The sequence below is a fragment of the Podarcis tiliguerta genome (genome assembly GCF_965153285.1).
Source record: "Podarcis tiliguerta genome assembly, chromosome: Z".
In the NCBI taxonomy this organism is placed as follows: Eukaryota; Metazoa; Chordata; class Lepidosauria; order Squamata; family Lacertidae; genus Podarcis; species Podarcis tiliguerta.
Window position 1 is genome coordinate 26,838,251 of NC_139553.1, and position 20,007 is coordinate 26,858,257.

Genomic DNA, 20,007 nt, shown 5'->3' on the forward strand with positions numbered 1-20,007 from the left:
CAGTTGAGGGAGGGTGAGGTCACCTCAGCTGGAACACCAGTAGGTTGATAATGGGCAGCTGTCTAGGCTAGTCTGTGTCCTCTCTCACTTCCAACGAGAGCAGGATATTCCTCAGATTGGGGTGTTAGGGGAGGGGTAGTACCTCTGGTGGGGGGACACATCATGCTCCTTCTAGAGTAGTCTGTCCAGCTTTGGAACCTCACACTGCACTCAGCTTTCACTTGTGGCTCTAAGAAGCCAACAGTGTGCAAAAGTGGCCACACCGTCTCCGACTGGCTAGCTAAAACAGGTGAGGGTAGTTGATGGCCTCTGGCTGAGACCAATAGTAGGACTAACAGTCAATAAGGTGGTTTCTGTATGTGCTGTTAATGGAAGTGAGGTGCAGATCATAGTGGCTGTTTGGAAGAAAGAGAGGGCACCTCAGCTAGAAGCTAGAGGCAGGAAGCATTACAGGGGAAGGGCATCAATCAGTAGTAGAATGTCTGCCTTGCATTCAGTAGATTCCAGGTTGAATCCCCAGCCTGTGGCTATGAAAGATCCCTAAAAAGGTAAAGGTACCCCTGCCCGTACGGGCCAGTCGTGACCGACTCTAGGGTTGTGCGCCCATCTCACTTAAGAGGTCGGGGGCCAGCGCTGTCCGGAGACACTTCCGGGTCATGTGGCTAGTGTGACGAAGCTGCTCTGGCGAGCCAGCACCAGCGCAGCACACGGAAATGCCATTTACCTTCCCGCTATAAAGCGGTACCTATTTATCTATTTGCACTTAGGGGTGCTTTCGAACTGCTAGGTGGGCAGGAGCTGGGACCGAAAGACGGGAGCTCACCCCGCCACGGGGATTCGAACTGCCAACCATGTGATCGGCAAGCCCTAGGCGCTGAGGTTTTACCCACAGCGCCACCCGCGTCCCTTGAAAGATCCCTACCTGAATATAATAAGAGCCCTGTTGGATCAGGCCAGAGGCCCATATTGTCTAGCATCCTGTCCTCACTGTGGCTGTCCAGCTGTGAATCCCAGAGAGAAAGAACCTGGATGCAACAGCATCCTCCTCACCTGTGGTTCCCAGCAACTGGCAAATGAAACCACAGAGAGCTGCTGCCAACTGGTGCAGAAAACATTGGGTTTCATTCAGTTTAAGGCCATTTCCTCCCCTCCTCTCAGGGCAAGATAATAGATTATTTAACTATCATATTTTGTATGTTTGTATCCTACGATACTCACACATGCTCACCAAAACTAATAAATTGTCAACTTAATTGGAAATAGGGAACAATTACATGGAAATTGAAGTGGTGTTTCTTTTCCTTCTCCTTCTGAAAGATACTTCCTTCATTAAATGTCAGATTTTACAAGTTGCAGAGGTAGACCTACCTGTGAGTTTTTATTACAAATGTCTGGCATTTACCTTAAGTCAGGGCAAAAGCTGATTCTTCTAATTTTATACTTTGTGCAAATGAATCTTCGTCGCTCAGTAGGAGTTATGGGAAGGTTTGGAGTAAAAGAAAAAGAAAGAAATCTAATCCAGCTTTAATTACAATGAATTAGTTCATAGATTAGTTTGAGAGAGAGAATTAAAATTAAGTTGAGAGAACAGAGTGACTGTGTTATTATTCTCAGTGTAGGATCACTTAAACTAAAACATCTTTGTTCTGGTATTAAGTGCAATATATATGAAAATGACATATTTCCATAACATTCAATATACCACATCACACAAAATCTGAAGCGGTAATATAATTTGGAACATCCAGTTGGAAATCACAGTAGTAGTTAGGCTGCAACCAAGGGCTGCCCCCTATTCTCATGGTTTTGCAGTGCTTTGTAAATTTGCAAGTTTCCACATCTGTTTCTGGAGCTGAAGCTGCGTGCCATTGCTATCCAGACTCTGAGCCTTCAACCACATACGCTAGATAACTTTGTATTTAACGGCTCTGTATATAATTATCCATCTCTTTGAAATGTGGTATGCCAGTCCTGCTGAATTCAGAGGCCCGTTTGCTCATTTTACTTAGCCTTTTGCCACCAAATCCTGCCTGGATATCAGCATTGTTTATAAACCACTCAGAGTCTGTTCTGCTATATTCAGCGTGAACTGCACTGCATGGCCACTGTAAGCAACTCTCCTCTAGTCATAGTACAGTGGTGCCTCGCAAGACGAAAATAATCCGTTCCGCGGGTCTCTTCGTCTTGCGGTTTTTTCGTCTTGCGAAGCAAGCCCATTAGCGGATTAGCGCTATTAGCGCCATTAGCAGTTTAAGGGCTATAAACGGCTATTAAAGGCTTAAGGGATTAGCGGATTAGCTGCTAAAAAGCTATTAGCAGCTTAGCGCTTTAGAAAAAGGGGGGGAGCAAAAAAACCCCTCAAAAATAGCAAGACATTTTCGTCTTGCAAAGCAAGCCCATAGAGAAATTCGTCCTGCGAAGCACCTCTGAAAACGGAAAACCCTTTCGTCTTGCGGGTTTTCCGTCTTGCGAGGCATTCGTCTTGTGGGGCACCACTGTACTTTACAACCTGCAATGCAGACAGATGAATTTGCTTCGGAATGCGCATGCACTCATATGTATTTCACATTAAATAAAACCTGATTTTGAAAGAGGGAGCTCTTCTTTATGCTTTCTACAAAAGCTTTGGGGTGGGGTTTAGGTTTGGGATTGATGCACTGTTGCCCAAATTTGGGTTTCCTATGGATAGTTCCTACTTCCATTAAGTGAACTTTTAAAAGTGGCTTGTTGGTGTAAACCAAGAAATGACCTGTCCAGATACTGGAATGCTTGTCAGTAACATTTTTATATCTATGTGCCTTTTCCACACTCCATACTATCCCCACTCTCACAGAGTATTCTATCTCCTGCCCCAACTTTCAGTCATTTGGGGCCTACTGAGCATGCTCAGCATCCCCACCACAACCTTGTTATTTTCCCTAAATATTTTGTGTACTTCGGCAATGCTCAGGGTCTGCTGAATGCACCAGTGCCTCCCCATTATGTGTGTTGCTCTTGCTGTATTTTCTGCATAGGCATAGATTCTCCGCAGAATATCAGAACATTCTAAATTTTATCATTGCTGCTTTAAGACTGCAATCTTTTGCTAAATCCCAGGGTAATCTAAAAGGAACATATCTGGATATGGATGCAGTGTTAATCTGCTGGGATAGTTCAGTCAGTAAAGCCTGAGACTCTAAATTTCAGGGCATTGGGTTCAAACCCCATATTGGGCAAAATAATCCTGCATTGCATAGGGCTGGACTAGATGGCCCTTGTGATCCCTTCCAACTCTACAGTTTTATGATTCTACCCCCATCAGCTCCCTGTAACATTAAATAGCTGTTTCATTAACTTATCATTTGTCTAGATCTTTTAAATTTTGCATTTGTACATGCATGCTTCATAAGACCATATTAAGAACCCTACAGGTCCTTCTGCTCCAGCACCCTGCTCTCACAGTGGCCAACTAGATATCTATAGGAAACCTGCAAGCAGGACATGTGTGCAACTTCCTTCCTTCCTTCCTTCCTTCCTTCCTTCCTTCTTTCCTTCCTTCCTCAGGCTGTGTATGTCAGGGTGCCCTTTGGCTCTGTTGCTTTGACAGATCTGTGGAGAATACTCAGTATTACTGTTAGAATTAGAGCTATGTGCACCTGGCTTCTCAAAATTGCCCATGCTATTTGTAGGCATGGCAAATGAATAGTCATGGTTCTGGGGATAAAATATCCCAGAAGGCCTAAAGCAATAAGAAAATCAGCTGTACTTAGGATGGTGGGGAAGCAGAAAGAAGCAAATGTTAAGCAGGCATGGAAGAGTCAGGATTGCTAAAGGAAGCCAATGAGAGAGAAAGAATAGACAGACACACACACATACTGTGTGGTAGTGGCAGATTGTGGTAGAGGTCTGGAGGTGAAGAGAGAACTGGGATAAAGTTTTGTAGTAGGTCGTTGCAAAGGAGAAGGTAAGAACTATAAACAGTGCAGCTCTACCATTAAGCGGAATAAAGTGGCCACCTCAGGCAGCAGACATGGGGAGGAGGAGAGACGGTAATGAACTAGAAGACAGCTACGTAGTATGCAGTCCACCTTGCACCCATTAAGTTCACCTGTTGCCCTCAGATAGACTGGAAGATGCTGTCCCATTGCTGGTATTGAAATCTGGTCAGTAAAGGGCACCATTTGTGTCTTTAGGCAGCCCTGGCACATGCTTCATGTCTTCCTGTTCAGGCAGGTGATTTCTGTGGGCATTTGTTTGTTTGTTTTGAAAAGCATTTATATACCACATAATATTTCACAAAGCTCCGAGCAGTGTATAGTCTAGCAAACAACATAACATTCAAACACTGAAACAAAAACTCAACCTAACATCAGTAAAACAGCAATATAAAAACACATTCAAGCAAATATAAGTGAATAAAACAGAAATTTAGAATATCCAAACACATAAATCAGGGTCAGGGAAAGCCTGGGCAAAAAGATGAGTCTTCACAAGATGTCTGGAGCAACTGTTGGTTGCTGGTTCACATGTGGCAAAGGGAAGGAGATTCCACAGTAGAGGGACAACAGCAGACGATGCCTATTTTCAGACCTCCACTCTATATTATTCTATACCTTTCCACAAGAAGTCTTGATAGCTTTTTCCTGGCTTTGGATGTTGACTTTTTCACTGGTTCTGAAATTCAGCGCAGACCCTACAGAGCCCAGTAACACATTATCCTGTGAAACAAAGCTTGAGGAACGGGGCACAACAACCAGCCATTGCCCTGAAACAGGAGTGGGAAACTTCAGGCTCAGAGGCCAGATGTGGCCCTCTAGGGCTGTCTCTGGCTATTGGGACAACACCACCTCCTCAGATGCACCCCAGTTTCCCAGCCACACCACTCACCTTGCTTGGTGCTTTTGCCTGGCTAGAATGTTCCTTTGAACTCTGATAATGCCTTTTGCATGTCAGGCTGGAGGACCGAGAAAGGAGTGTGAGCATGTGTAAAACCAGCTTACTGTCCGAAGGTAAAATTTGCATTTGTTGTTTTGCACATTTTTTTGCCTCTGGCCCTTCCTACCACTGGCATGTAGCCCTTGAAAAGTTGTCCAGGAGGGAATTTAACCCCTTCCCTAAAATAAAACCACTTTGTGCACTATCCAAATTCTTAATAGGTATCAGGCTCCCCAATATTAGGATTCTATTCTTTATCCTTATCTCCACAAATCTGGTTTGCTAGTCTACATAAATCCATTCTCCCCATCCAGTAATTTAATTCACCAACTAATTTTCGAATAAAACCAAACAGTGTTATTTATTTATTTATTTTATTTTATTTCTTATCACCAACTGCTATATGCACAGAAAGCAATAAACAGTTTAAGTTAACCAAAAAGTTTTATAATGTGAGGAGATTCCTCTATTTTTTGTTTTTAGTCATGTACATGTTTCATTTATTAGCAGAATGCACCCTAAATTGCAGTGTTATCTTGCCAGCTTAGTTCAAGCTCTGGGGAATTTCAATCTGTAGGAACAAGTAGACTTGTTGGCCCTCAAAGACTATTACAGCTGAAGAGTTCATGGACAGGAGCCCACTTCATATAACTATCAAGAGAATATTAGTTTTCATCCTTCTGTTGAATTTAATCCCATGTCTTAATAAATGTGTTGGGGTTGTATCACTTAGCAGTATACATTTTGTGCTGGCGAAATGTGTTGTGCCAGCAACATTGCTTCACAGGAGGATGCATAAGAAGGTTGCTGGTAACTTTATTGCACAAACGATTGCACAATCTGTTGTGCAGCAAGTTTCTGCCAGCACAACTGATGCACTGGATTCCTCTGTAATCACAGAATCCTAGAAGGGACCTTGAGGGTCATGTGGTCCAACCCCCTGCAATGCAGGAATCTCAACCAAATCATCCATGACAGATGGCCACCCATCCTCTGCTTAAAAACCTCCAAGGAAGGAGTGTCCACCACCTCCCCAGGGAATCCATTCCACTGTCAAACAGCTCTTAGAATCATAGAATCATAGAGTTGGAAGAGACCACAAGGGCCATCGAGTCCAACCCCCTGCCAAGCAGGAAACACCATCAGAGCACTCCTAACATATGGTTGTCAAGCCTCTGCTTAAAGACCTCCAAAGAAGGAGACTCCACCACACTCCTTGGCAGAGCTCTTCCTGATATTTAGTCAGAATCTCCTTTCTTGTAAGTTGAATCTTTTGGTTCAGGTTCTACCCTCCAGAGCATGAGAAAACATGCTTGCTCCATCTTCTATGTGACAACTCTTTAAATATTTGAAGATGGCTATCATATCTCCTCTCAGTTTCCTCTTATCCATACTGAACATAGCCAACTCATTCAACCGTTCCAACTTTTTCTTCTTGGGGGAATTTGTCAAAAGCCTTACTCAAATTGAGATATACTGTGCCCACAGCATTCCCCTGATCCACCAAGCTTGTAACTCCATAAAAAAAGAAAGAAAGAACATTTGTCTGGCATGACTTGTTTTTCAGAAACCTATGTTGTGTCTTAGTAATCACAGCATCCTTTTCTAAGTGCTCACATTTACTTATCTGCTCTAGGACCTTTCCAGGTATCGATATCAAGCTGATGGGTTGATAGTTACCTGGGTCTTCTTTCTTCCCCTTTTTGAATATGGGGAAAGCACCTGCCCAGAATGCAACATTAAAGCTCACCCTTGAACCACAGAACTAGCAGAGAAAGAACAGTGGATACAGTCCTTAGTCTTGAAGGTCCTGCAATAATCTATGTAGTTTTCGTTGCCACAGATGCACATGACCACCTTTCTAGAATTTGTTCAGTAGGGTGTCATCAAACTAATCCAACTTTTAACTGAAAAGCAACAATGCCAAACTTGCACTACTGGAAATAACTTTTAGAAGATAATCAATAAACAGACCCTAAGGCTGGTATTCTTTCAGAAATGTGTCCTCTTTGTGTCTGTAAAATTCCTTTGCTTAAAGCTGAAATCAGAATTAAGAAAACATTATGGTATCAAGAATTCTGTGTTTTTTCCGTGAGGAAGTTGATATCCATTGTTATTTCTAAACTTGCAGAGTTTCTTCCTTTTTGGATATGCTTTTCCCCCATTTTTATCATCTTATCCCTGGTTTTGCAGCAAAAGACAACCATGATTTATTAAAACAATAACAAATTATAGCACATGTTGTATTCTATAAACTCTAGTCCTTTTTCACATGACAAATGGGATAAATGAATGCATGGACTGAAGGAGCAGAACTGTGATAGGAGATGGGATCAGGCTAATTTTATGGTGTGAGACTACCTCATCTGTATTCAAGTGTATGCATGTAGGGACTTGCTCAGGACCAGGAATCTTGAAAAGCTGGGTTCCTAATTGTGTGTAGAATTTTTCTCTTTCCAGTAATGGTGTCAACCTCATAAAAGCTGGTGAGCAGAAGATTCAATCCTACTGGCTGCAGGGTGCTCCTTCACATGTGCCTTCTGCTTATGGAAAGTGCTTGCAAAACAACAGTCCACAGGACTGAATCCTCATCTCACCAGCACATCCTGGGGTGAGGTGGGTGTAAATTCTACTGATCCTGTGCCTCTTTGAATTGATTTGTCTGCTTCTGAACTTTGAATGATTTTAACATATTTATTTAAAATATTTCTAGACCACCTTTATGAGTAAAACTCACTCATGGAGGCTAATAACAAAAAACACTGTTTCCAACATTAATACAATACACAATGCAATAATGCAATCAAGTGTATGTGGTATTAGGGGAGGGACAATGCCCTCTGTTTAAGGGACACATCATGCTCCTTTTGATCCATCCACGCTACCATCATCTCTGACCTGTGGCTCCTAGAAGCTGTCAGCATACAACAGTGACCACACCTCAGGAAGCATCTTCAACTGGTTGCCTGTGAAGGCAGCTAATGAGTCTTGAACCCTTGGTGAATTATCCTCTGTGTGTGAAGATAGACTCTGGCAGATTGAGTGGGCAAACCCAGTTGTAGGTCCAATGGTCAAGAAGGCCATTTTGAGATTAGCTGTAATGTGAGATGTACCATGTTAGATAAAGTTTGTTTCACAGTTCAATCTCTGGTGGCACTATTTTTACAAAGTTTGCAACTGCAAATTTTACCAGTAACAACACCCCTGGTTCCTCCCCCCCCCCCGCCCCACTTGTTGTTGTTGTTGTTGTTGTTGTTTAGTCGTTTAGTCATGTCCGACTCTTCGTGACCCCATGGACCAGAGCACGCCAGGCACTCCTGTCTTCCACTGCCTCCCGCAGTTTGGTCAAACTCATGTTAGTAGTTTTGAGAACACTGTCCAACCATCTCATCCTCTGTCGTCCCCTTCTCCTTGTGCCCTCAGTCTCTCCCAACATCAAGGTCTTTTCCAGGGGGTCTTCTCACGAGGTGGCCAAAGTATTGGAGGCTCAGCCTACCATACTCCATTTGCTGCTTAATGGATGTTTGTTTGGATGCTTTATATGTCAGAGTTCATAACTTTTAAAAATGTTAGCAGCTATCTGAAACTTGGTGAGTGACAAAGGAGCTAAAAGCTGTTGCTAATCTAGCATCACTCAATCAGTAGCTCATGTGCTTCTAACTTGCACTCTTTATAAAGATTTGAGGGGTGAGGTTATTCCCCTCTACTACTATCCATACCGGTTCGCTCAACCATTGCTACTGTGTCCGTTCTTCTAGCAGATTGAGATAATCAGGCGACAGCAAAGACTGATAATTTTTTTTAAGCAGGGGCTATTAGAATAAGATCTATTATCTGATTATTGATGTACACCTCCAGAAGTTTTTACCTCTGCCTTCAGTACATTGTATTTTATTTTATTGCTATGACTAATGGCTGATGCAAATAAAGATTCTTCTGATTCTGTTGCTAATCAAGCGTCAAGTTTCACATCTCTGTTTTGTTTTCAAGGGAGCCTAAATTTTGAGCACACACTGGCAAAAGTCTGTCAATACTTAGATTTGTGAATTACATGCTGAGAGAGCCAGCTAATTCATGCATGACCAATTGCAATTTACAACTCCACAGCCCTCAGCTGCCCTCGCTTTGCAGGCATCTGCTTTGGCTTGTGGCTTTCGAAACCAATGTTGACTTGTTTTCTTGAATTCTCTCCACTTCCCCTCCCACTTCATAAAAAGATTGACATGACAGAATTATGGGACATGCGATGCATTAGGGCTTAGCGTTAAAGAAAAGCAACTCAAATGTAAGTGAAAGCATATGACACACTCTGCTTCCAGTGCCAGCTGATGGGAAATCCATTTTGCATTATGATCCACTTTGGAGGTTTTAGACCATTAAAACCTAGTTGCCCTTGTTTTGTCTATTTGGAAGTTTCCTTTTAAGCCAACTGGAGTGGCTTTGTTTAGCTGATTGTATTACTGTTATGTTGGCACTTGCTGGCTTTGAATTTTCTAATATTGGAGAAGTGGATGGAAATGTTATGGCAACACATTGCATTCAGAAGTAGTACCACAGCATGGAAAACTGAAAAAAGAAAAGAAAAGAAGAAGAACAAAACAAGAATGCTACTAGATCTGGCCAGTGGCCCATCTAGTCCAGCATCCTGTTCTCACAGTAGCCAACCAGATGCCACTGAAAAGCCCAGAAGCAAAACCTGGGTGCAACAGCAGTGCTCTCCTCACAATGGAAAGAGTATTTTAAAAAGTTATTTATTGATTTGATTTATATCCTTCATATTTCAATAGAACTCTCTAAGCAGTTAACAGATCCTAACAACAAAAAAGGAATCAATATAAGAAATACAATGCAAATTCTACATTCAAGACCAGACAATGTTGCTGCTTCTACTACCACCTACTATTGCTAATAATAACAACTCCATATTTTAAGTATAACAAGAACAAGTCTTGTTATAGTATCAAAAGCATCAAAATACAGCAAAATTTTGTGACATGCAAAAATATATAGTGTGTCTTATACAAAACAGAGTGCTAAACGTGGAAATGACTTCAAATTTTGTCTACCACCTGTGGTGGATGAATACTGATTTTAGACTCTGGATCACACACTTTAGCTGCAGGGGTGTTACTTTTAATGTAAATAAGTTATATGTGAAATTTTGGATGTTGTGGGCTGCTTTTGCCCTTTGGTGCTGATGTAGTTATATATATTACTATTGCTATTTCTGTTGTCTGGTCTTTGACTGTGATAAAGATTGAATGGAATGGAATTGAGGAGATGCTCCTCCAATTTGCAGATGACATCAAACTGGGAGGAGTAGCTAATGCCACAGAAGACAGAATCAGGATTCTGGATTGGCGAACTGGGCCCAAACTCGCAGGAGAATCTGCAGCCAAAATCAGAAGTGCAGCGTCACAAACAGGAGACTGTATGATATCACATCCTGTAAACATATGTGACAGGAAGGGGAACAATAGAAAACTTATTCTTATTTTTGTTGTCACTGCACACTCTTTTTCTTACGTGCAGCCTCTTCTCAAAGAAGCACACACCATTTTGAATTGGACTATAGATCTTTATAACTTTCAAGGATTATTTCCTGCCTGATTTTCCTAATTGTATCTGTTTGAATCTTGGCATGCCTTTTAATGTGAGAAAACCTTATATTTGCTTGTTTACTTAAACAACTGGGGAATGATTTCTTTGTTAAGTGGGAAACATAAAAGGGAGATGATCCTACTCTACCTAAGTATCCTTAGATATGATACTTATTTTAGGTTAAAGAACCTTGACTGCAAAGCTTCTAAAGATAAGCTGTGCATGGATGGTGATTTTTTAAATCTGCTGAAATAGGTATTTGCATTCTTATACAGAAATCATATTGGCCTCCTTGAGGCCATGTCAGGTTGAAATGACTGGATGATTATGGTGATAATAATAATAACAATAACAATAGTAGTAGTAGTAGTAGTAGTAGTAGCAATAGGAAAGAGCTATGTACATAGCTCTGATCTCTTTGGAGGAAGGGTTGGATATAAACGTAATTAAAATTGGATATATACTATGAAATGCTCAGGAACACAACTTTCTGCTGACACTTTCTATATAGCACCAGTTGACTGACTCTCTTATCTGAGTCATCCATTTTTATCTGTCTGAATTACATTTCTGGATAACCTTATTTCTGTTGTGCAGTTATTGACCCTGTCCTGAACCAAGTTGTTAAATACACACTGCTTGCTTTATAATTCATAGGAATGTTCGTTCTTTCTGGCTCCCTTTTTCATGAATGTCTCCAAAATGCCTTAAAATGCTATTATCTCTCCTGAATAAATCCCATGAGTATCATTTATGCAATTTTACTTATGTCCTTCCTTTCTAGATATTTCTTCCCCCTCTCCCAGAGGTGCCAATCCACGCAAAGAGACTTGACCTGGTGCACTATTGTCTGATTAGCATTTTGTAAACAAATAAAATAGTGTAGAAGGCAATGCCTTTGCATACTGTACTTTCTTTAATTTCCTGACACATAAAACATTAAAGTGTTTTTATCAGTTGAGAGAGGGTGATAATTGCAGGCCCAGGCATTGTGACCCTCAGTCCCCTTCCCTCCTCAACAGATTATTGAATGACAACCGAGACTGGTTTGGATCAAAACAGCCACAACTTTACCGAATACAGATAAAAGGGGTTTGGCTTGGGCATGGGGCAATCAAAATACTTCTGGTCCACCTGCTGGAAGTGGCGCATAGGTCAATCCGAAAAGGGGTTCCTAACACTTACATAAAATAGGGTGGCCCCTGTCTGGGGGAATGTCAGTGGCCCTGGTCCCTGGCTGGGCATGAGGACATGGCAACTCCGCCAGGATCCCTTTAATGGTATACTCCAGCTTGGAGGGGCAGGCAGAGACTACAACCTCCCCTCCATTTCAAGACAAAGACTGCCCCATTGCCCAAACCCAGTTATGTTGATTGCTATGAGGTAGGCAAAAACATCAGGCTGGAGCCCATTTGCCTGGTGGACAAATTCCTACCCAGCCCCAAAATATGACAACCACTGCAGTCACAGCAAGGTCATTGACCAGCATCTTGAACCCTACCCCCCAGCCCAGCCTGCATCCAGGCCTGCACCCCCATTTACCAATCCTGGATGCAAGCTAGGATCAGCCACTTACCCAGAGAGGAGGCTGAGCCTGAGATTTCCACATCGGGGCCTCAGAGGGTATCCGCCGTCCTGCATCGTTGCCGCACTGAAAGCGTGTGCTGACTTATGAGAATCTCAATAAGAAGAGAGGGGGAAATGTAAGCCCTTTCTCTCTTATTGTGATTCTCTGAAGTGGATCAAAACGCCTTTCTTTTTTGCTTATATTTGCCTCCAATCTCAGCATAAGACTCACTTATTGATTGCTGTACTTCCGATTTGCCTCAGGGCATTTCTTACAGATTCTCCCAACCTGCAGAGAGGTCCTGTTGGAACAATATTTTCTATTTGGAGAAAAATAACAGATAAACCTAGGGTAGATTATTGTGTGCAGTTGTAAGTCCCAGGATGGGAGTTTGGGCAAGAAGGAAGCTTTTTTCTTGTTGTTAAACTGTCAACATATTTGCCTTTACAAACCCCCTTAAAAGGTTATTCGGAGCATCAGTGGTTGAGCAGCATTTTATCTATAAGGTTAATCATTTATGGATTTCAGGATACTCTTGAGACAAATCTAAAGTTTATTTGAACCAGAAAAATTGGTTCATGACACTACCTTTGTGCACTGTCCCCCCACAATGAACCAATCCAAGCTCCTCGGTTATCTGTTCCCAAATGCTGTGTAAATTTAGCTCCAGAAAGCTCTGAGTTGGGATGGGTGAATCTGTCAATTTTGATGTCTTTTAGTTTCCCCCATTTTCCAAGTCTTAATTTTAGTTCTGCACATTTCCACATCATTTTCCTTTTTTAAAAAATCTACCTTATCAGCATTTTAGTGTGAATTTCTCCTACTCAAGTGGAGAAGGTGCACTTTTGCATGTACTACTTGCACCTGTTTGCCTCTGCAAGAGGCCCTGGCTTCCTAGTGGGACCATCCAGACCTGACCTGAGTACAGACACCTGCATCTGCCTTTTTTCCAGAAGCCCAAAGGGGCTTATAAAAACACTCTCTTCTCATATGTTAGGAAAAAGAGATGTATCATATTTGTGAAAATAAGCATTATATTTAGAGGAAATGGCTTTAAAATGTTAAGAGACAAGCTTAGTTATTATCCTTAACAATTGTTAGCTTTCAGAACAGAAACTCTGCAGTGCAATTTTAGACATCTTGCCTCAAAAGTAACTAGTATTGCATTCAATGAGATCTACTCTTTAGTATTTGTTTTAAAAGAATTGCTACCTTAAGTTTCATCCTTGCAATCTTGCTGTAAAAGCTTGAAAATCAATCTCTGTGCACAAAAACTGCCTAGATTTTTTTTATATGTTTTTTTGCAGAAAGCAAACAAAAAATGCTTTGAGGAAGAAAAGCATTTTTAAAACAATGCAAAATTATTTCAGTTGTCACTCTGTTCTGCAAATGTAAATATGTCTCTAGGTTGTTGTTGTTTTAATTAAAATACTTTGGCTCATTCACTTCAAGAAGGGTCTTATCTTTTGTTCAAGGGGAAGAAAAGGGGGAAGAAACAACAATTTCCCCCTGTTTGTATTACCTCTTTTTCAATCTTTCTGTTTATCTAAATGTCACAGGTGTGCCTGTTGAGATTCAAATACGAAGCCTCAACCTGTGATATTTTTATTTTCAAAAGGGAAACTTTCAAGGGATGTGTGCGAGGGAAGCGAGAGAGTATAAGCTGAATAAAATGCAATGTACAGGGTGTTAGAGTTGGTGTGAGCAGAATTCCCTGATCTGGACCTTGGGCAGGGTAGAAATCAATAAGCGCTCCATTGCAAGGAAGAGTTTCTTAGATTATGTGGAGGAGTTACAATGTAAATTGGAGAGGGTGCACCAGTTTGCAAGGGAAAAATCTAAAGATTGCCTCAGACAAGTTGAAGCAGCTTTATGTTGTGAGGTCCTATGGAGAAAGCTTTCTGAAGGTTGACCTTGTGTGGTTTTATAACCTGAAAAGGAAAAAAAAAAAAGAAAGCAGGAGAAATGAGGCGGTGTACCAGATTCAGTTCGGCCCCAGGCAGAAGCCCCAAATCATTCACAAAGACAATCTGTGGAGGTATTAGGGGAACAAAACTTGTGGCTGGTTTCCTCAACCATCAGTTGGGCTGGATTCTGGGTCCCAGGGAACAGAGCTGCAGGCGCCACCTGGACAAAGTGTCTGTTTCCAGGCTGCGGAAGCCACTGGAAATAAAAGTTCTGTGGAGACCCCAGGTAGACTTCTGCAACAAGAGGGGAGGTGGTGTCTTCTCCTGGAACGGTGAAGTGATTTGCAGAGAGAATCTCCATGTAGTTCGGGTTAGCAGTCGGTTTTGAAATGCTGTGATGAGTGGTACCTCTGGTGGGGACATATCTTGCTCCTTCTGGGTAGTTTGTCCACCATTGGTCCCTACCCTGCACTCAACTCTCATCTGTGGCTTTTAAAAGCTGCCAGCATGTGACAGCTTCCCCACCTTAGGAAACAGCTTTGACTGGTTGGCTAAAGCAAGTGAGGGCAGCCAATTGGTCTTAAACCCTTGCTGCGTTAGGGACTTGTCTATACCCTGCATATGAAGACAGACTCTGGAGGAGGATTGAAGTGTCAAAGTGCCACAAGGATTTCCCTTGCCATCCTGCAAGGTATTTAAACAAAGTTCTGAGCCCCCTGTGCCTTTGTATGTGAGTTTGAGCCCTTGGAAAATAGGGGCTATTTCCCCACCCCCACCAGGGTGAGGTGTGAATGTGAAACGTGGAAAGTGGCACCAAGAAAAAAGTCCTTTATGCTTTTCACCAAGCAGGAAGGAATGTCTGTCTTAAAAGAGTCTTAATGCAAAGTTCTTTGTTTCTGGTCCCTGGTGTTAAAGTTAGCCTCTTGAACCTCAACCTTTGTATTTTCATATCACAACCTTCTGGTTCCTAGTACATGCTGATGCACATGATTTTGCCACATTGATAGTAATTTCACTAGTGGAGTCGGACAAAAAAGGGAGCAATGAAATTATCAGATCTGCCTGGAAATTTATTTTAAATAAGTGTGATATGTAAGGAACGAACGTCTTTATAACTAGGTGTAGTAATTCATGCTCAGCTCTTTCAGTACCTGATTGGCAAGGCCAGACATGTTGGTTATAAGTAATGTATCTTCCTTACAATATTTCTGAATTTCAAGAGCATAAAGATAAAGAGCAGGAACACCGGGTAGTGCATGGTCTAAGCCTGGACTGGAGAGCTATGTCCCAGATTTGTTGCTTTATGCAGGGTGATCCAACCTCTCAGACCATGAGTGGTTCGACACAGAACCCATGGGCCACATGCTGAATTAAATTTCCATATCCTAAACTAAAGTGTTTGCAATATAGTTGATATTATTTAATATACACAGTTAATATATTACATTAAATATATATAATTAAATAAACAATAAGTACAATATAAATTTCCTCAGAAGAAAAAGCACAACATAATCAAGAACAGATTTTAAAGGAAGTATACAGTAATTCAAGATACCAAGAACTTTTTTTCATTGCTAACACTCATTCATGATGAAAATAATGCACCTGACCTTATGTACCAGTATTCTGTAGCAGTGAGAGTGTCGGACTAGGTCAGACTTAGAAGACCAGGGTTCAGATTCCTACTCGGCCACAAAGTTCACTGGGTGACCTTTATATTCATATTTCATGCTTTCCACTCCACTTTTTACCTCAGCCCCGCCACAAAGTCACACACTTTCCCATTCACTTTTCTCTCACAAACTCTCTTCTCTCCAGACCTGCCTAACTCCATTTTATTTCAGAATCTCCAACCGCACCCTAATTACTTCAGAACTCTGAGCCCCAACAATCTCTAATTAACCCCTGAGGGAGGGGGAGGCGCTCCATAGTCTAGCCAAAGCATTACGCATTTTGCTCAGCTCTGTTGCGCTTAGCACATGCGCTAACCCCTCAGGTACAGCAACAGAGATGCCAAGAGGGGAGATTTACGCACTTTGTGTGGAGCGGAAGATAGCGAGAAAAAATCAGAAGTGTCAAGGTGAAAAATGTGTGTCATGGGAGGAGGAATGCTATGACATGGGTGGAACATTGGCGGGCAGCTTAGGCCAACTCCATTGACCACGTCAATGTTGGGCAGGGGCTCAGAAATGCCACACTATGCCACTTGCCTGGTGGGCTGCACCACATAGGTGCTGTCATGTGGCCAAGGCTCCCTCACCCCCCCTTGACAGAGCAAAAAGTTTTTATCCATGTCTCAAACATAAAGCTTTCAGCTAACAATAATACGCTGCAACATAAGCCTGCACACAATACACTTGCCTAATTATAAATGCCACACACCCATCTAGTCTGGATCTGACTTTCTTTAGTTACTATTTCTTTAGACCTTGCTTTTTACTGTCTCTCTTAGCGCCTCTTTCAACTTCCTGCAGCCAATCAGAATCCGTGATTTGCTTTTTGAACATTTTGGAAGTCGTTTCGAATGTTTTGATTTTCGAATGTTTTGGAAGTAGAGCAGCAATCCCTACTCAATATCAATCCCTAAAGTCCAGGTGACCCTCTGTTTGGTCCTCCCAAAAGCCCCCAAAGAAGATATGCCTCCTTGTGGAGAGGGTGTTAATCCTAAAGTAGGCCCAAGTGCATGTTATTCCGCCTCACTAAGCACTGACGAGGCCATCAACCTTCTAGCCTAAACAAGCCTTGGATCCTGATTTGTCAGGTGACTAGCAAGATTTTCACTAGATGCCTAGCATCTGGGAATCCCACAACAACCATTGTATTAGCCTTATTCCTAAGGACCACTGTTGTGGGAAAAAGCCAGTGGTTTGTTGCTCTGCCAAGCCCAATCTTCCCTGACAGCAACATGAACGTGAAGGTTTTATTTGAAACCCAGGTAAGAAGGTGCAGCATAGATCAGAAGCTAAACCCTGATTGCATTTAGAAGCAAGCTTTTATACCATTGAGTATACAACATCTCAGTTGTCAGCCCAAACTGTCATGGAAACAAATATATCTATTTGTAAAGGTTCTGCTAACCAAAATGTATATTCCATATCTAAAGGTTATCTAAGCTATCAGCTGTTTAGCTCTGCAACTTAGATTTATCTTCCTCCTGCTTTAAGTGCATGTTCATAGAATTGTAGAGTTGGAAGGGACCCCAAGGGTCATCTAGTTCATACCTCTGCAGTGAAAGAATCTCAGCTAAAGCATCCATGAAAAACAGTCATCCAACCTCTGCTTAAAAACCCTCTGAGGAAGGAGAATCTACCACCTTCTGTGGGAGTCCGTTCCAATGTCAAACAGCACTTACTGTCAAAAAGTTATTCTTGATGTTTAGCCAGAAACTCATTTCTTGTAACCTGAATCCATCGCTTTGGGTCCTACCCTCTGGAGCAGGAGAAAGTAAGCTTGCTTCACCTACCATATGACAGCCCTTTAGATATGTGAAGATTGCTATTGCATCTCCTGTCAGTCTCCTCTTATCCAGGCTAAACATACCCAACACCCTTCATAAGGCTTCGTTTCCAGGCCATTGGTCATCTTGGTCACTCTCCTCTGCACACATTCTAGCTTTTCAATAGCCTTATTAAATTTTGATGCCCAGAAATAGATACAGTACTATTATTCAGATCAAGAGAAGTAATAGTACCACTCTCTTATGCCTTGGTCAGACCACACCTCTCTCAAACATCTGACATGGGAACAGATGATTGTCTGTTGGGGTGTATAAATTGTGATCCTCACTCTATGCTCAACCTGTATATTTGTAAAGTAATGCAAATGCCATGAGTTTCTTCTGGATAAGTTGTGCCCCTTGAAACTCTCACCACTTGGAGAAATAGGACATGTTTAGCACTAAGGATGCAGACCTTCCACTTGGTTAATGGCATCAGCTGAGATAGCTCTTGAGAGTGAGGCTAAGTTATTCAGGTATTATATGTCTTGGATGTTTTCTTTTTAAAAAAATCATACAAATGTAGTTAATGAAGAGAAAAAGGGCTTCAGATTCAAATACTAGTCCCCAGAAATGTGGCTATTGAATTCACATCAGATCATGATCTGGTGGGCGATACTTTGCTGCTCCACTGCACAGGCTGTGTAATATTTGCTGTTGCAAACTTTATAAAGTGATGCCTCAGGAGACCAAAGTATGGAACAAACAAGCTATATTTAACACTGCACAATCCTATCCACGGCTGAGCTCAAAATGGCTTTGCTGCCCTAGGTTTCAATTCTCTGCAGGTGTTGGTGTTCTCTAGATCTGCTTCCCTCCATGCACCTACTCATGGGGCATTTTGCTTTTTGTTACAGACTCAGGTCTCAAAGACAATGCATTATTGATCGCAAGTCACTATTTTTGCCCAGGAGAAATACAGCATCTTAGGCTCTCCTCCTGAGGTTGTGGCCTCTTCTGTGTTGGAAAGAACTAATACAGAATGATTCATCCAGCAGAGAGACAAACAATTCCATATGAGCTGTACACTGCTATTGCTCTTCCAGTGATCCCACTGGAAGCAATTCCCCCTGAGTAGTCCCTGCACCCCCCAAAATTGCTTGGGGTGGTTAGGAGAACTTCCAAAATAGTGCATGGGACAAGGAAAGGTGGAATCATTCTGTCTGGCAAGCTGAAATGCTTGAGCTGGTGGAATGATTGCCATTTGAGGTGGCACTGAATCAAAATGGCCACCGCAAAATTCAACACACTTTTGATGAGTTTGGAAGTGACCATTTTGATTATTTTGAAGAGGGGCATTTCAGAGAGGAAACCCTCCAGTGACCATGGCTTCCTTTTTCATTTCTTTTATTTTTCCTTTAACTGCTGATGTAGCAGCAAGTCTTTTCTCCCCCCTCCCTGCAGGTTTTGCTTTTTAAAAATGCCTACAATGAGCTCTGGCTGCTACCTACCCCACTGGAGACTACTGTAGCTTTTTGGACTGATACTAAGTGATAGGGGGGAGAAGAGTAAATAAGAAGTTGCTGCTGACCCACTCCTGAAATGACCCAATCCTCCCCAAATACACAAACACATACATTTCATTGGGGTGTGAAATACCCTTCCAATTTCAAGAGAAAGTGTGATTTCGTGAAGTACTGATTTTGTTAGCATTCAGTTCAGCAGACTTGGAACAAGCAGTGATTTAGCTTTCTTTATTTAATGGCACACTGTGCTGAGTACAATATGGAATCCAGCCAGCAGAAATATTCCCACCAATAATCAGAACCACAACTGAGGACCATCTTCTTCCCGGAAGGTTATGGTCTGCTTCCAGAAATGTCTGCATTTATAGAGCAAAGTTACTGTGTGTTAACAGCTCCTTCTGAAGGAACTAAAAAGAAATTGCTAATATTAAACACACACACACACACACACACACAGAGAGAGAGAGAGAGAGAGAGAGAGAGAGAGAGAGAGAAGGGAAAAGCTTGAAAAGGGTTGGGACCAGTGTTGTTCTCATCATTGCTTTTTTCCACTAGAAAAAAGGTGCCAATACTGCAAAGGGACACTGGGAATCATAGCTCCATGAGGGGTAAACTACAGTTCCCATGATTCTTTCTGTGGGGTGGCGTTGCTTTGTGTGGACAGGCGGAGTCCCCAGATCCCGAGCGGTCCCCCTCCCCGCAGGGGAGAGCAATGACGGCCTTTCGGCGTATGGTCAAAGCCTCCCTTCAGAAACCCCTTTAACGGGGAACCCTGGTATCGCCGCTGCAAAGAGGAAGATGGACTAAAGGATTCCGCCCAAGGCCTGATACCGCCAAAGTTGTGACGTTTTGCTACGGGAAAGGTGAAACCTGCCAATGCAGGGAAATTCCTTTCCAGCCCTTTAACAGCGACTTTATCGTAGCAGCGCCCGCATACCTGTGAAGAAAAGTTAACCTGCAAAACCTATGAAGAAAAGTTAACCTGCAAAGGAAGACATTAACTGAGGGTGGGTAGGGTGGGAGAAGCTCTGGAGCCAAGTGAGGATTCCCAGG